Source organism: Bubalus kerabau, chromosome 4, assembly GCF_029407905.1.
Source record: "Bubalus kerabau isolate K-KA32 ecotype Philippines breed swamp buffalo chromosome 4, PCC_UOA_SB_1v2, whole genome shotgun sequence".
Classification (NCBI taxonomy): Eukaryota; Metazoa; Chordata; class Mammalia; order Artiodactyla; family Bovidae; genus Bubalus; species Bubalus kerabau.
Genome location: NC_073627.1, coordinates 136,307,442 through 136,324,594, shown reverse-complemented (window position 1 = coordinate 136,324,594; position 17,153 = coordinate 136,307,442). Strand labels below are relative to the sequence as shown.

Sequence of the window (17,153 nt, the reverse complement as noted above, 5' to 3'; positions counted from 1 at the left end):
TTAATATTGTACTATTTGTATAAAGTTTGTGTGTGCTAAGTCACTTTAGTCATGTTAGACGCTGCAACCCTGTGGGGAACTGCTTTTTCTCATTTTTTGTGATTACACAACTCTGCCCCTTAGAGGAGCTTTTTTACACCAAGCTCCTCTGTCCATGGGATTTTCCAGGCAAGAATACTGGAGTGGGTTGCCATGCCCTCCTCCAGGGAATCTTCCCAACCCAGGGATCGAACCCACGTCTCTTACGTCTCCTTCATTGGCAGGCAGGTTCTTTACCATTAGTGCCACCTGGGAAGCCCAGCACATATTTGTGTAAAATTTAGACCTGTAAAACAGTACTGTGTTGTGCTTATGGATTCAAATTTATGAAGTGAAAATATGGGAATAATACACCCTGAATTCAGGGTAGTGGTTATGTCGAGGATAATGGGGTGGGGAGAAAGAAGTGGGATCAGGTTGGAAAACCCCAGGAGCTTCAGCAGTATCTGTGCTGTTGTATAGATTGAAGGATAAGACCTGAAGCAAGTGTGGCTCAGCGTTAGAGTTCACATTGCTCTGTGGTAGATATATGAGTATTTATTATACACGTGCCAAAATTTTCTGTTTCCAATATTTCTGTAACTGTTGTCATGCCTCGCCTGACCAGCATCATGGCTAGGGCTGACCTCATAGCAAAAGAATCATTGCCTCCTGTGATCAAAAGCTGGGGATGACCGAGGGAGGGGGGGCCTACAGGTAGATGTCCATCCCAGCCTTCTTCTCACTTCTCAGGACCAGACCTTCAACAGAGAAGAGGAAATGACAGAGTAAAAGCGCTTTTAAAATTCCTGGTTGGTGAAGAACAGAAGTGAGAATGAGATCAGAGCTAGTGCCTCAGCTCGTCTGGTGCTTCTCAGAGTCTCTGCATCTCAGCCTCCATGAACCCATCAGAGTGGAGGTCAGGCCAAAGAAGACTTATCTCTGGCTTGTCCAATAAGCAGGACAAACATTGCACCTTCAAGTCCCTTATGGTCCCCTTTTATAAAATGGGAAAGCCATTTTTAAAAAATGTCTGTCAAAGGAGTTTTTTAAAGAGAGGCAAAAAAAAAAAAAGTCCAAGCCACCTCTCTGAATCGCCTTCCTTACTTTCTTTTCTTGATCTTTGGATGTTCCAAAAGTCTCCAGAGGTCTGTCACAAATCCTTTTACTGCTCAGGAGGAAGTCACCACTCAATTGTAAGCAAATATATCAACTTGATCCTGGTAGTGGCGATTATGTTATGGGACTGCTTCGTGCTCCCCAAACAGAAAACAACCATTTCGGGTCTCCTGACCGTACTTGACCTCTGTATAACTCTGTGCAAGTCCCCTATCTAGGCCTCAGTTTGATTAGCATCGTCAGGATACCACCACCCTCATCTTTATGACAGACAGATACGGGCTGCTTATTATAGGTCGGGAACTATTGTAAAGAGTAAACTAATTTAGCTTTCACAGCCACCCTATACGATAGCTATATTATGACCCTATTTTATAGACAGGGAAACTGAGACACAGAAAAATTAAGTCACTTGTCAAGTCTCACAGCTGGCAGTTGGCAAAGCCAGATCTTGAACCCAGGCAGCCTGGATCCAGAGTCCATCCCCTCACACAGTGCGCTGTCTCTTGAGTGAAATACGGGAGGGCAGCACTTTGAACGAACTGACATAGCGGAAGCAGCAAGCACAGAAACTGGCAATAGTAGATGCTCAGTAAATGGCCTCTTTATTGGATGAACTTACTCTACACTCTGTGATTCATTCTGCCTTTCCTTTCAGAGGTCAGCCCCAGGAGCGTGGGGAAGGGGAGGGATCACAGCTGAGCTGGGCGATTGTACTGGTCCAAGCACTGAATCGGCCAAGTCACAGAGTCATGCCTTTTATTTTTAAACACACACACACCTCCTCAGTCCAGTGGCAAGTGAGGGTGGTGTCCTCTGTGCTCTGGTTTGGGATCCGGGTAATTTAGGGGAAGGACTGAGGTGGGGCTGGAGAGGCTGTGGTCGTAGGCACTGGAAACTGGTCGTTCATAGCTCAGGCCATTTGTCTTTCTGATGGGGTCTCTCCCGTCCTTGCTCCGGCTGAACTTTCCTTGGCCCCAGGCATCATGGCCAGCTGGCCCTTCAGAGAAGATGGCATCCCTTAGCAGCTGCTTCTCCGGAGCCAGCTGACTCCCTGTAAGCCCTGCCCTGGCCCGGCCTGCTGTTTCTCTCTCATGGTCAAGGTGGTGGTAGCCTTGGTGGGGGCCTCAGACCAGAGCCAGCAGCGACCCGAGAATAGAGTGACAGAAGGCTGGGGGAGGAGGGGCTCGTCCTTCCAGCCTGCAGAAGCTGCTGCCTTTCGCCCACCTTCCTGCTCTTGCCTAGACGGTGACTCAGGCCCAGACCACTCCCTGGGGAGCCAGGATTTCAGCCACTATCAACTGCCTCCTACTCTCTGCTCAGCCCTCCCTCTCCCCACCACCCCGAACTCTGATCTTTGCTCAGCTGGAGATATCTGTAAGATGGCGGGGTGGGGGTAGACTGAATCATTCCAGGGTTCTCTCCACCCCCGGCCGGGGCCTAGGCCCATTCAGGCTCCATAGAAACAAATCCAGGAGGCCCAGTGAAGGCCAGGGAGGAGGACGTAGGTTTTAGCTTCTTTCAGCTCTTCTTGGTGATGGACTGGAGGACTCTCCAAAGAAGGCAGGGCTTGAGAGATGTGCTGGGGTGACCAGGGGGATCCCCACGCAGCTGCCATCTGGGGCTGCCTCTCAGTCTCTGCCTCTGCCGTGGAGGGGGTGGGGAAACAAAAGATTGAGAAACCCAGCAAATTGAAAAGGCACAAGAGCCAGTTTTGTAAATAGACATTACACAAGAGCAGGAGTTTTTTGGGAAAGGTTTTACTGAGACAGAATTAGCCAACTGGCATCCTGCTGCTAATAGAGATATTTACTGTTTGAAAAGTATATTTGTAGCTTTGGAGAACATCCTGTTGACTTTTCTTTATTGTGAAAGAAAATAGAACCCTTTCCCCCCTCTTCCCCTTTCCCTCTGTACACATAAAACTTTTTTTCTTTTTTGAGGTGGGGCTGGTTGGGGGTTGGAGACGGGCAGGGCTGAGAGAAATGTTTTCTCCATTTTGTCCCCGAGACCAAAATATTTCTTCCCCTGCCCTCTGATGCTCATATTTATGGAATGGCAAGGAGAACCAAGTAAGGAAGCCCACTCCCTGGGTCGGGAGCTCACAGCCTTTCTGATAGCTCCCAGAGTTTAGAGGTTCTCCGGGGAGCTAGCCCCGTCTCCTTTCTGGACCTCTGCTGACACCCCCCCCCCCCAACCCGATTCCAAGGGGAGAACTGTGAGGACAAGGAGGAGGAGAACAGAAGTCTGGAAGCCCAGTGAGCCCCTCATCCCAGAGCCCCAGCTATGCCAGGGCAGCAGTGCTCTCAGGAGATGCTGCCTTGCCGTCACTCTAGCTGCTGCTTCTGAGGATGTCCTGTGGGGGCCTTGAACCACAGGATGAAATCCAGAGGTCAAGGAGACGAAGAGGCAGAGGAGTCAGTTGACTTAAAGTGTTTTGCTCTCTCTCCACCCTTTACCACTTCAGCGGCAGAGAATCTGATCCCTCCATCAGACCACCTGCCCAAGTTCTCTGGCTCTCTCTCTGGCAGAGCAGAGCACATTCGCCCTTTGGCAGCCTGAGAAGAAACCCAGGAGACTCTTCTCCTTTCACATTTCCTCTCAGGCTCTTGAAAATGTGTTCCCTTGACCCACACGCTGCTAACTTGCCCAGGCTTCACTGCCAGTGCCAAAGGCCAGCTCTGTTCTCTCGGTCTCCACTGAATGTACTTTGCCTTGACCCTGGCTGGTGCTTGTGGCTGGTGATGCCTTTTTAGGTTTTTATTATAACTAGATAAGGATTGGGAGACCAAGGACAATGATACTACCTTTCTTTGTTCTGTATATAGCCTGATCTAAGAGTAGCTTTTTTCAGGAGCCCTAAATTAGAGTGTGGTATTTGATAGGGCCCTGAGGGCAATGGTCTCATTTTACCCATTCATTTAATCATTCATTCCCTGCTTACTATGTGTATGAAACCAGACTATAAGCTCCATGAAATCATAGAATGAGTCTGCCTTGTTCATGCTGAGATCCCTAATCCTCACATAGTACTAGGCATGAAGGATACCCTTAATACATAGTCACCGGCTGTTCATTCAGTAAAAGGTTGAAAATTGCACTGTGCCGAGTCCAGCACTTGCAGGAGATGCGCAGAAGCATAACACTGAGTCCCTACCCTTGAGGTGCTTGTGTGTGGTAATGAGAAAACAAGATGTGTACACATCAGAGTTAATTAACCTGTACTTTTTACCAAATAGAGCTTACTTCGGTAATGAAAGGATGGCTCATTCTGGGGACATGCATTCACACAGTTCATCACAGCACAAGGTCATAGGCGAACCAACAGGTCAGTTAATGCATGCTGAAAAGGCATTGATATAATTCAAAAGTCCAGTCTTTATATCTTGCAGTAAACTGGAAACAGAAAAATATTTCCTTACTATTATTGGGTTGCCCAAAATGTTCTTTTAGGCTTTTCTACTATCATACAGAAAAAACCTAAGTGAACTTTTTGGCCAACCCAATGGGAGGCTTCTTGGCTGAAACCAGGAGCCGCCTTCTTGTTCTACAGCAGAAGATTAAACTCAGAGATTCTTACTAAAGTCAGAAGCATCATTTTCTGCAATTTCTAGCCAATGCCATAATACAAGACAATAAATAGATAATAAATATTGGGGAAGAAGAGGAAAATCTTAGAGTTATTTTTAAATGATATGACTATTTGGAAAACCTAGTTCTTTTTTTCTTGCCAGCCAAATTTCTTGGGCTATTAAGACTAGGTTAAATATATATGTGTGGTGACTGGTTGTGGGGTAAATATTTAACACCCCATAGCTTTCCTGTGTACCAGGAAGATGAAGTGAAAAAGAGGATCCATTCGTAGCATAACCAAAATATAAAATTCCATGGAGTGCACCTAAGACATGTAGGACAAAAAATTTCACTGATAGGTGTTAATTTGGGATGTTAATATTTAACAAAATAACTGTAGCAGACCTATATGAAAAAACTCTTAAGGCCAAAGAAAGTGATAAAAAAGACTTGAATGACTGGAAAGAAATGTTTTGGCCCTAAACGAGCAAACCTAATATTGATAAAGATATAAGTTCTTCATAAGTTAATTTATAAATATAATGTATTTTCACTTCATGGCAAATAGATGGGGAAGCAGTAGAAACAGTGACAGACTTTATTTTGGGGGGCTCCAAAATCACTGCAGATGGTGACTGTAGCCATGAAATTAAAAGACGCTTGCCCCTTGGAAGATAAGTTATAACCAATCTAGACAGCATATTAAAAAGCAGGGACATTACTCTGCCAGTGATGGTCCGTCTAGTCAAAGCTATGGTTTTTCCATTAGTCATGTATGGATGAATGTGAGAGCTGGACTATAAAGAAAGCTGAGCGCCGAAGCATTGATGCTTTTGAACTGTGGTGTTGGAGAAGACTAAAGAGTCCCTTGGACTGCAAGAACATCCAACCAGTCCATCCTAAAGGAAATCAGTCCTGAATATTCATTGGAAGGACCGATGCCACTCCAATACTTTGGCCACCTGATGTGAAGAACTGACTCATTTGAAAAGACCCTGATGCTGGGAAAGATTGAAGGCAGGAGGAGAAGGGGACAACAGAGGATGAGATGGTTGGATGGCATCACTGACTCAGTGGACATGAGTTTGAGTAAACTCCAGGAGTTGGTGATAGACAGGGAGGCCTGGGGTTGCAAAGAGTCAGACACGACTGAACAACTGAACTGAACTGAATATATTTTCAGTAATAAATATCCTGATTTAGAAGGGAGGATACAGCACATGATTTTGAATTTCATCTTAAATCTGAAAACAAAACAAAGTTAAAGTAGCCAAGAAATTACCTAAAAAAGAAATGTAATGAGAAGGATTTGCTTACTAGATATTGAATTGTTATAAACCTAAATAATTAAATCTGTGTTGTTCAAAAGAGAGTGGACCTACTTGTGTATAGAGTGGAAATGTTTAACACTAATAAAATGATTTTTCAAAGATAGATTAATTTTTTGGGGGGACTTCCCTGGTGGTCCAGTGGTTAAGACTTTGCCTTCCAATGCAGGGGGTGCAGGTTCGATCCCTGGTTGGGGAGCTATGATCCCACATGCCTCATGGCGAACTTAAAACAGAAACAATTTTGTAACAAATTCAATAAAGACTTTAAAAATGGTCATTTAAAACAAAAATCTTTAAAAATATATATATTTTTAAGATTTTTTTTTTAATCACATTAAAGCAGCTGGCTAATCATACACTCAAACTCTACATGGAGTAAAGATTTGAATATAAAAAACAAACCACTAAAATTCATTTGGAAATGCAAGGGACACAGAATAGCCAAAACAGTCTTAGCAAAGTAATACAAAGTTGGAGGACTTACTCTTCCCAATCTCAAAACTTACTACAAAGCAACAGTAATTAAGACAGTGTAGTACTAGCATTAAGATAGATATGCAAATCAATGGAGTAGAATTGAGTCCAGAAATAAACCTTTACATTGATGGTCTGTTGATTTTTAACAAGGATGCCAGGACAGTTCAACAGAAAAGGAAAGTCTTTTCAACCAACAGTACTGGGATAACTGGATGGCCCCATGCAAAACAATGAAGTAGGACCCTTACCTACACTATGACTAAAGTTAGAAAGGATCAAAGACCTGAACGTAAAAGCTGAAACTAGAACACTCTAAGTAAAGAAAACAAATGTGAATCTTCCTGACCTTGGATTTGGCAAAGAATTCTTAGATACAAAAACCAAAACCACAAACAACAAAAGAAAACATAGATTCGGCTATTTCAAAATCTAAAACTAATTCTTCAAAGGACACCATGAAGAAAGTGGGGAAAAAAAAATCACAAAAGACAGAAAATATTTGCAAAACATATATCTGATTAGGGACTTGTACCCAGAGTATATAAAGAATTCCTACAACTCAACAGTTAAAAGAACATCAAGTTTTTAAATGGGCTAACAATTTGAATGGATGTTTCTCCAGAGAAGATACACAAATGACTAATAAACACCAAATAAGATGCTCAACATCATACTCATACATGCCACAACATAGCTAATCGTAGAAAACATTTTACTCAGTGAAAGAAGCCAACACAAAAGGCCACATGTTATATAATTCTGTGTATGTGAAATATCCAGAATAGGCAAATCCTTAGAGACTGAAAGTGTCTTTCTGCTACACTACAAAATGGTTCAGTTCAGTTCAGTTTAGTCATTCAGTCGTGTCCAACTCTTTGTGACCCCATGAACCGCAGCATGGCAGGCCTCCCTGTCCATCACCAACTCCCAGAGTCCATCCAAACCCTTGTCCATTGAGTCGGTGATGCCATCCAACCATCTCATCCTCTGTTGTCCCCTTCTTCTCCTGCCCTCAATCTTTCCCAGCATCAGGGTCTTTTCAAATGAGTCGGCTCTTCGCATCAGGTGGCCAAAGTATTGGAGTTTCAGCTTCAACATCAGTCCTACCAGTGCACACCCAGGACTGATCTCCTTTAGGATGGACTGGTTGGATCTCCTTGCAGTCCAAGGGACTCTCAAGAGTCTTCTCCAACACCACAGTTAAAAAGCATCAATTCTTCGGTGCTCAGCTTTCTTTATAGTCCAACTTTCACATCCATACATGACCACTGGAAAAACCATTGCCTTGACTGGACAGACTTTTGTTGACAAAGTAATGTCTCTGCTTTTTAGTATGCTGTCTAGGTTGGTCATAACTTTCCTTCCAAGGAGTAAGCATCTTTTAATTTCATGGCTGCAGTCACCATCTGCAGTGATTTTGGAGCTCAGAAAAATAAAGTCAGCCACTGTTTCTCCATCTATTTGCCATGAAGTGATGGGACTGGATGCCATGATCTTAGTTTCCTGAATGTTGAGCTTTAAATGGTGAATGACTGCTAATAGATACAGGGTTTCCTTTTGGGTGATGAAAATGTTCTAAAATTAGTTAGTGGTGGGAATTCTCTGGCAATCCAGTGGTTAGGACTCTGCTTTCACTGCCAAGGGTGCAGGTTCAATCCCTGCTCCAGGAACTAAGATCCCACAAGCTGCACAACATGGCCAAAAATAAAATAAAATTAGTGATGAGAGTTGTACAAGTCTGTGAATATACCCAAAACACCAAATTGTACACTTATAAAACAATGAATTTTACAGAATGTGAATTTCACTCATAAAGTTGTTTTTTTAAATTAATAAAGCAGGTTCTGAGTAGAGGTGACAGGCTATGGGATTTGTGAGAGAGAAACCAGGTATATATAGTATAATATAATGTATCTATAATATATAGCACATTATACATTATAATGTGTAATATTATGCATCTAGTTTTAATCTCCCTTAAAATCCTACAAGAAACACAGTGAAGTGATTTTTTTAGAAATCATGAATCTACAAATTCAAGGAAAATAGAGACATCAACAACACTTGGTTTTCATTTGTTTCTATGCATATTTTGATTTCTTTTTTTTATTTCTTCTGTGATTTGTTGGTTATTCAGAAGCGTGTTGTTCAGCCTCCATATGTTGGAATTTTTAATAGTTTTACTCCTGTAATTGACATCTAATCTTACTGCATTGTGATCAGAAAAGATGCTTGGAATGATTTCAATTTTTTTGAATTTACCAAGGCTAGATTTATGGCCCAGGATATGATCTGTCCAGGAGAAGGTTCTGTGGGCACTTAGGAAAAAGGTGAAATTTATTGTTTTGGTGTGAAATGTCCTATAGATATCAATTAGGTCTAACTGGTCCATTGTATCATTTAAAGTTTGTTTCCTTGCTAATTTTCTGTTTAGTTGATCTATCCATAGGTGTGAGTGGGGTATTAAAGTCTCCCACTATTATTGTGTTATTGTTAATTTCCCCTTTCATACTTGTTAGCATTTGCCTTACATATTTCGGTGCTCCCGTGTTGGGTGCATATATATTTGTAATTGTTATATCTTCTTCTTGGAATGATCCTTTGATCATTATGTAGTATCCTTCTTTATCTCTTTTCACAGCTTTTATTTCAAAGTCTATTTTATCTGATATGAGTATTGCTACTCCTGCTTTCTTTTGGTCGCCATTTGCGTGAAATATCTTTTTCCAGACCTTCACTTTCAGTCTGTATGTGTCCCTTGTTTTGAGGTGGGTCTCTTATAGACAGCATATATGGGGGTCTTGTTTTTGTATCCATTCAGCCAGTCTTTGTCTTTTGATTGGGGCATTCAACCCATTTACATTTAAGGTAATTATTGATGAGTATGATCCCATTGCCATTTACTTTGTTGTTTTGGGTTCAAGTTTATACACCTTTTCTGGGTTTCCTGTCTTGTGGGGGAAAAAAAAAAAGACCCTATTTTTAAAGCAAACTTCATATATATTTTTTATAACCTTTGTGATTTTGTTTTGTTTGTTTTTTAAATATTGTATTTTTGAGAGTCTAACCTCTACTCTATATTTTTAATCTTCACTTTTTGGTATTTGTTATCAACAACACTTGGGGTTTAGAATGCAGTTACGTTGGGTAATGGACTTAGCATTTCCCAGGAAGCCAGATCATGAACTAGCATTCAGGAAAACCAAGAACTTCCGTCATAAAATCCTCAAAGGTTCAGGAACTGGTGGCCCTGGACACCTCTAGAAGTGAAGCGAAGCCAAACACTCAGGCTAGGAAGACTGGTTGAAAGCTGCCTATGAAAAAGTTGAGAGTCCTATCATCTTCTCCCCAAGTCCATTTCCCCAGAGACTGTCCCCACCTCACCCTCGCAGAAGAAGGAAGGGGCTGCACCCTGAAGAGTGTGAAGCAGAGAGTTTCTCTACAAGGGCACACAAAGGTGGATTTACTGTGTGAAACTAATAAAGCTTTAACTTCAGGGCCCCTTGCTTACATGGACTTTGTCCAGGGCCCTGGTAGGAAACCTAGCCATGTGTGCAAATAATCCTATTTCCATAAACTTTGGAAATGTATTTATACTGCACTCAGTTAAGAATACCTCTGCCTTCCTTTCTTCCATTCTCTTTTTTTACTAATTTTTTTTTTTTTTTAGTACGGTTGATTTACAATGTTGTGTTAGTTTCTGCTATAGAGCAAAGTGAATCAGTTGTACAAACACATGCATCCACTCTTTTTTAGATTCTGTTTCCATGTAGGTTGTGTGTGTGTAGGTTCCCATGTAGGTCAGTCATGTCCAACTGTTTGTGACCCCGTGGACTATGGCCCACCAGGCTCCTATGTTCATGGGATTTTTCAGGCAAAAATACTGGAGTGGGTTGTCATTTCCTTTTCAGGGGATCTTCCCAACCCAGGGATCAAACCTGAGTCTCCTGCATCTCCTGAATTGGCAGGCAGGTTTTTTGTTTTCTTTTTTTTTAACACTGAGCCACCTGCGAGGCCTCCCTTACACATTATTACAGCGTATTTAGTAGAGTTCCCTGTGCTACACATTAAGTCCTTATTGCTTAGTTATCTATTTTATATATAGTAGTATGTATATGTCAGTCCCAAACTCCCAATTTATTCCTCCCTGATCTTTTTACCTTGGTAACCATAAGTTGTTTTCTACATCTGACTCAGTTTCTGTTTTGTAAAAGGTTCATCCGTACCATTTTTTTAGATTCCACATAAAAGCGATATCATATGATGTTTGTCTTTGTCTGACTTCACTCGGTATTACAATCTCTAGGGCCTCCTTTTTCTTCTATATACTACCCTTCATGTCAGGCAGCTTAGAATAGCCTAGACCTTTTTTGAGATGGGACAGGATTGGGGTGGGGGGATGTTGAATTGAAAGTTTGCTGTTTTGACTTCAATTTGTAAGGAGATTTTTGGAAATCTTTAATAAGCCAAGTGAGAAATTACAGACTCCCTAAGTTGAAAATATACAAAGGATATACCTTTTTTGGTCATCTTCAAGTTTATTTTATAGTTAAAAGGAAAATTCGATAAAAATAAAACACAAAACAAGTGACAAAGGGGAGCAATGAAATCATAGATATTATTCTGAAATCAAGTAAAGTGTAACAAAACAATGTCACATTGTACCGAAAGCTAGCAATTCATTAAGAGAATAGATCAGTTTTAAATAGAAGTGATGATTATTTGATAATCCAGCTAATGAAGAGGAGGAGCAAATCATATGAACGTGTTGCTAAAACATTTAAATTTCTAGTGGATTTAACATGAAAGACATAACAAAGAAAACCTAAAACTCATGGTATGCCCTCCTACAAGGACATCAGTGACAAGCCAGTTTTCTCTCATTAATTCAGAGAGCATTTAAGATTCGTCATTGTACAAGAAAATCTGAAATGTGCCCTGAAATCTTACAGTTTACTTATGAAAGAAACATGAGATTTTCATAAATTTTACAACAGTCCTAAAATTTATATTATATTTATATGTTACCAGTAAGCTGCATAAAAAAGCTTTTCTAAACTGTCAGTAATAGAAAACAAATTTCAATCAACGCCACTGGAAAAAAGGCTGAATTATCTTTCTTTTCTCTCTAAGAAAATGATTTATCAAGTCTGTGTCATATGAAGAGGCAATCATAGACTATGCAGCCAAAAAAAAATTGTAGAGAAGTAAATATAAAGGTGTGTCAGGCAGATGATTAATAAAAATATTAGGTTATTCTTGATTTTCTGATGTTCATGTTATTTGTCAGGTTTTATAACTTGTAATTTATTATGCTGTTTTCTCTGTCTAAATAAACATTCACTTTCAGACCTAATTTTACATTTGCAGTTTTGGAATCTCTTTCTTTAAAAGGGCATGCAGAATTGTGTAAGCTTCAGGGCCACAACACCTAGACCCACTTCAGGTACAGGTGAGGGTAGGACTTCATAGGGGATGAAGTGGATGAATGCATATGGAGTGCTGACACACCCCTTCCCCACATACACACACACAGGGCCTCGTCTACTCCCTGAGATCCCAGAACAGTGAGCTGGGTCTTTACATCCAGTGGATGGGAGTGGAAAAATCTTCTCTAGGGAATTTCACCTTCCTCAGAGAAAAGACCAGATACTGACATCAAGGATCCCCTATAAGACTTCTCAGCCAGATCATCCTACACAATAGACAGACACTATTCATGTACTCACAGCTGCCTTTTGGCTTCTAGTCATATACTCGAGAAGATAACCAAGAATTACTGTTCGTCCAAGGGACATATTTAGTGTGAAAAACGGAGACTAAAACAAACCAAAAGAGCAACTTGAAGGGAAACTGAGACTCTAAAGGAAGAGGAAGCTCTTTTCAAAGCTCTCATTGAAAGTTTCAGATAAAGCATCTGATAAGTAAAAACAGGTTACTCCTTTTTTAAAAAAGACATCCTGAAAATTAAGAAGAGCTGTTGAAAAGAAAAACGTGATAGCAGAAATGAAAATCTCTTTAGAAATATTAAAAAGTAAGGAAACATTGAAAAAAAAAAAGAGAAATTAGAGGACCAACCAAGGTCAGCATCAGAATTAGAAATTTTTTTAAAAGGCAAACAGAAAATGGGAATGGGTCAACAACAACAAAGTCTCCTTTAATCCAAGAACTAAAGATTATAAATGGCCAGCTTGACAGAGTCCTGTGAATACCCCAGCACAATGGATAAAAACACCACAAGGTACATCGTTGTGAAATTCTGCATTGCAGAGGATGCACATCTGATCCTCGAAGCTTGCATGAAGAAAATAAAAAGCAGATCCTATGCAAAGGTTTGGGAATCAGAGTGGCTTCAGACTTCACCACCTAAACGGTACTGGGAAAAAAGAAGCCAAGGAACCAGTGCCTTTGAGATTCTGGAAGAAGTCATTCCCAGCCTACAATTCCATACCCAGTCAACTAACTATAGCTTGAGGATAGGATAAAAAGAGTTTGGGTTGTGCTGTCTCAAAAATGATCTCCAGGACTTCTTTGGTGGTTCAGTGGCTAAGACTCCACACTCCCAATGCAGAGGGCCTGGGTTCAATCCCTGGTCAGAGAACTAGATTCCACATCCTTCAACTAAGACCTGGCACAACCAAATATATATATTTTTAAATGATCTCCCTCACACTTTACCCACCCAAATGAGGAGTAAACCAAGAAAGGGGAAGACCCATAGTCCAGGTGGAGAAGCTCCTAGGAGAGAAGCCAAAGAAATCCCTGTAAAGATGGTGATGGGAGAGCCCAGGAGGAGAGGCAGTCCATCCAGACTAGGTTCAATGCTCCAGTAGAGACTTTCAGGAAGGGGAGATGATAGAACACCTAATACAAGGGAATGTACTGAGTAGATTTAGACAATTGAGAGAGGATTAGTGCTAAACATAGAAAATTAAGCATGTGAAAGTAAAAACTATTTTTAGGGAAACTTATGCAGTGTTCCAAGTTTTGTGTTGCTGTGTAACAGATTACCTCCCTCCCCCCCCCCCCATCCCCCACCCTACCACCAACAGTGCCTCCCAACAATACCAGTTTCTGATTGTCAGGAATTTGGGAGTGGCTCATCTGGGGAGTTTGGCTCGGGAACTCTGCTGTCTCCTGAAGATTTGGCTGAGGCTGAACAGTCTGCTGGCTGCCACACGCAGGAAGGAAAACAAATCACATTATGTTCCTAATAGTGTATTTCATATGAATCTAACCAGATCACAGTATAACTCTATTGAGAAGACAGAGTTGCAAATATGCCTTTGGTAATAGGGGTGAAGACCCAAAAGAGGTGCATGTGTTTGTTTAGTTAAATCTTCCACGATAAAAAGTCAGTAGCTAGGACCTGAAACCTAATAATCAACGAGGGGCAATGCTCACATTTTCTATTTAAAGATGCAAAGGTACATATCAAACAACAACAACAAAAAAAGAACAGCCAAGTTAGAAGTGCTTATCTTAAGCAACTGAGTGAGACTGGGGAGCCTAGAACCTAATGTTTTGCTTAGCAAACATTGTTCCCTTATTAAACAATGCACATGTATAGCTTTGATAAGAGCAAAGCTTAAAGAGGAAGTCATCAAAGTAATAAAGTAAATCTACATGAATTTTTCTTGTTGGGGTGGAGGAGGCAGGTCTTTGTAGGATATCAAAAGAAGAAATCATAAAGGAAAAAGATAGACTTGGTCCTTTTGACTTCATACTAATTAAAAGCCTCTGTATGTTAAACACACACACACACACACACATGTAAAATGGAGAGGGAAACAGTAAGCCAGGAAAAGAATCCTGATACACTGTCCAAAGTATCATATACTTTGAAATAAACTATTTCAGTCCTTTAAAAATATGTAAACTGTTTCAATCTGTCTCAGGGTCCATTTGGCAAGTGAATCAAAACCTTGAACCTGCAGATATCCTTTGACCCAGCAATTCCAACCAATTGTAACTAATCCTTGATGTGCCCAAAGATTTAGCCATTCATTTTCATTTTCAAGAGAAGAAAAACTTGAAGCAGTTGAACAGTAAGTGAGCGATGTGAGCACAAAAAGAAAACTAGTGGTACAGTTGATTAATGAAATACTTTTAAATAGCTCTTAAAAGTCAGGCTAATTATTATACAGAGTGAAGTCAGAAAGAGAAAACAAATGTCATATTTTAACACATACATGTGGAATCTAGAAAGATGGTGCAGGGCAGCAATGGAGATGCTGACGTAGAGAACAGACTTATGAACACGGAAGGGAAAGACGAGGATGAATGGAGACAGAAGCATGGAAACATATACATTACCATATGTAAAACAGATAGCCAGTGGGAATCTGGTGAGTGACTTGGAACTCAAACCAAGGCTCTGCGACAACCTAGAGGGGTGGGGTGCGGTAGGAGGGAGTTTCAGAGGGAGAGAATATATATATACCTATCACTGATTCATGTTGATGTATGGCAGAAACCAATACAATATTGTAAAGCAGTTATCCTTCAATTAGAAACAAATAATATAAATTAATTCAAATAATAAAAAAGAAAAAAGCCAATGAAAACTAAATTGGCATATAAAAACACTCCTGATATATGGTCCCTTTATTTTTTAAAAGTTGTGTAAGTAGTGCATACGTGTACACACTCATGTACACTGAGATTCAAGTTGGTACTTTTTCTCTGGGATTTTGTGTGTTTGTATCTGTGTTGTGTTCTTCATAGTTTTCCAAGTTTTTGACACTGATCAGGTGTTATTTTTATAGTCAAGAAAAAAAAGTAAGTTTTTTCTTAAGCGTATTTGAGAAATAAGGAAAGTGCAAAGAAGAGAACAGTAATCATATTCTCACCACCCGGAATTAACTACTAACATTTGGCATATCTGCTTCAAGCTTTGTTTCGTTTTGTGTTTTTGTTTTTTTTTCCTGCAAATGTTCAAATATAATTAACACCAAAACGTTAACCTTGGTTGTCTTTCTATAGGAGACTGGGGGCTGTTGGGGTTTTTTTTCTTTTCCCCTTCTTTCTCTTTTTTCTCTCTTCTAGGCTTTTCTGTATTTCTTAAGTTTTCTCTCATGAGCATGTTTACTTTTTAAAGAGATGAACTGTAATCAACTGTAAAAGGTAGAATATTTTTAAATGCCAAATAAAGTCATCGACATTTCAAAGAAGGTCAGCAAAGTTTGAGACTCAGAACAGCTTTGATGAAACCAGAAGAAGGGGAGGGTTCCCTGTGGGTGGAATGGCTATATGTCCCAGTTGCCCCAAGTTTTATACCTTTTGTCCTGATGAAATTGTAAATGACAGTGTTGATGCTAAAAAAAAAAAAAAAAAATGGACGTCCCACTTTGGGACAGGGAGTTAGGATTTGGGGAATAAATGGACAGCCACTTGGCTGAATCGGTGGTAGCTGTATTGGATGAAAGAGAAAGGACGCTAAAAGGCAGAGCGAGACCATATTACAGAGGCACAGTGACTGCTGGTTTCGGAAGTTCCTTCACCAGTTCTAGGGCTGGTGCAGGAAATGTACACAATGAGCATCTTGTTGTCCAGAAAGCAAGGAAGTACTAACAAAACACACACACACTGATGTGGGTGTGTCAGAAGGACACAGGAGCCAACTAGAGGAGCTCTCAAAGCTGGAACAGTTGGAAGAACAAGTAAAGTAGTATTGGATTATAACTCATATAAAATAAATATGCATTTATACTGATACAAATGACTGAATAAAGAAATAAACGAAGAACAGAATTCTGTGCAGAATCCCAAATAACTTGTGCCAATACTCTGCCCTCCAGGAGACGGAGTATAACTCCTTAAGTATGGGCTGTTCCATAGTGGCTTCCTTCCAAAGAGGGGAGGGGGCATACCAGGGCGTGGGTGTGGGAAGTGACCATAGAGTGGAGAATCCTGGGAAACACTGCTTCAGCCCAGTGACCGAGGCTCACATCGTCTGTAAGAAGTCACACTGAGAGACTTCCCTGGCAGTCCAGTGGTTCAGACTGCGCGTTCCAGTGCAGGGGGTGCAAGTTGGATCCCTGGTCGGGGAGCTAAGATCCTACATGCCTTAAGGCCAAAAAAAAAGCAAAACAGATCAGAAGAAATATTATTTACAAAGTCAGTAAAGACTTTTTAGAAAATTCCAATGGTTAATTTTTTTTTTTTTTTTTTTTTTCAGAAAGTCACATTGATAGCTCAAACCCTCAGTGTGATGTGGCGGGAATGGCACTGTTACTTCTTCCCCTACAACCCATAACCCCAATCCAGTCATGAGAAAAAAAGCAGACAAACCAACCAAGGGACCGTCCATAGAATACCTGACCAGCACTCCTGAAAATGGTCAGGGTCATCAGAAAACAGGGAAGGTCTGAGAAAAGATCAAGAGGAGGCTAAGGAGACTTAACAACTAAATGGAATGCAGTAGCCTGGCTAGGATCCTGAACTTCAAAAGGACCTGAGGTCAAAACTAAGGGAATCTGAGTCAAGCATAGACTTTGATATCTCAGGATTGGCTTCTTAATTGTAATAAATATACCATACAACTGTAAGAGGTTAATAATAAGGAAAACTGGGTGTGGAATATATGGAGCTAGGGACTGTCTTCACAGTTGTTCTGTAAACCTAAACCTTTTA

At 40.7% G+C, this 17,153-nt stretch overlaps 1 protein-coding gene across 2 annotated transcripts in view; it reads left to right on the top strand.

Annotated features, from left to right (window-relative positions):
- The window catches only part of BIN3 (bridging integrator 3), a 50,377-nt gene that overhangs the window by 7,225 nt on the left and 25,999 nt on the right, over positions 1 to 17,153 (top strand). The window lies entirely within an intron of this gene.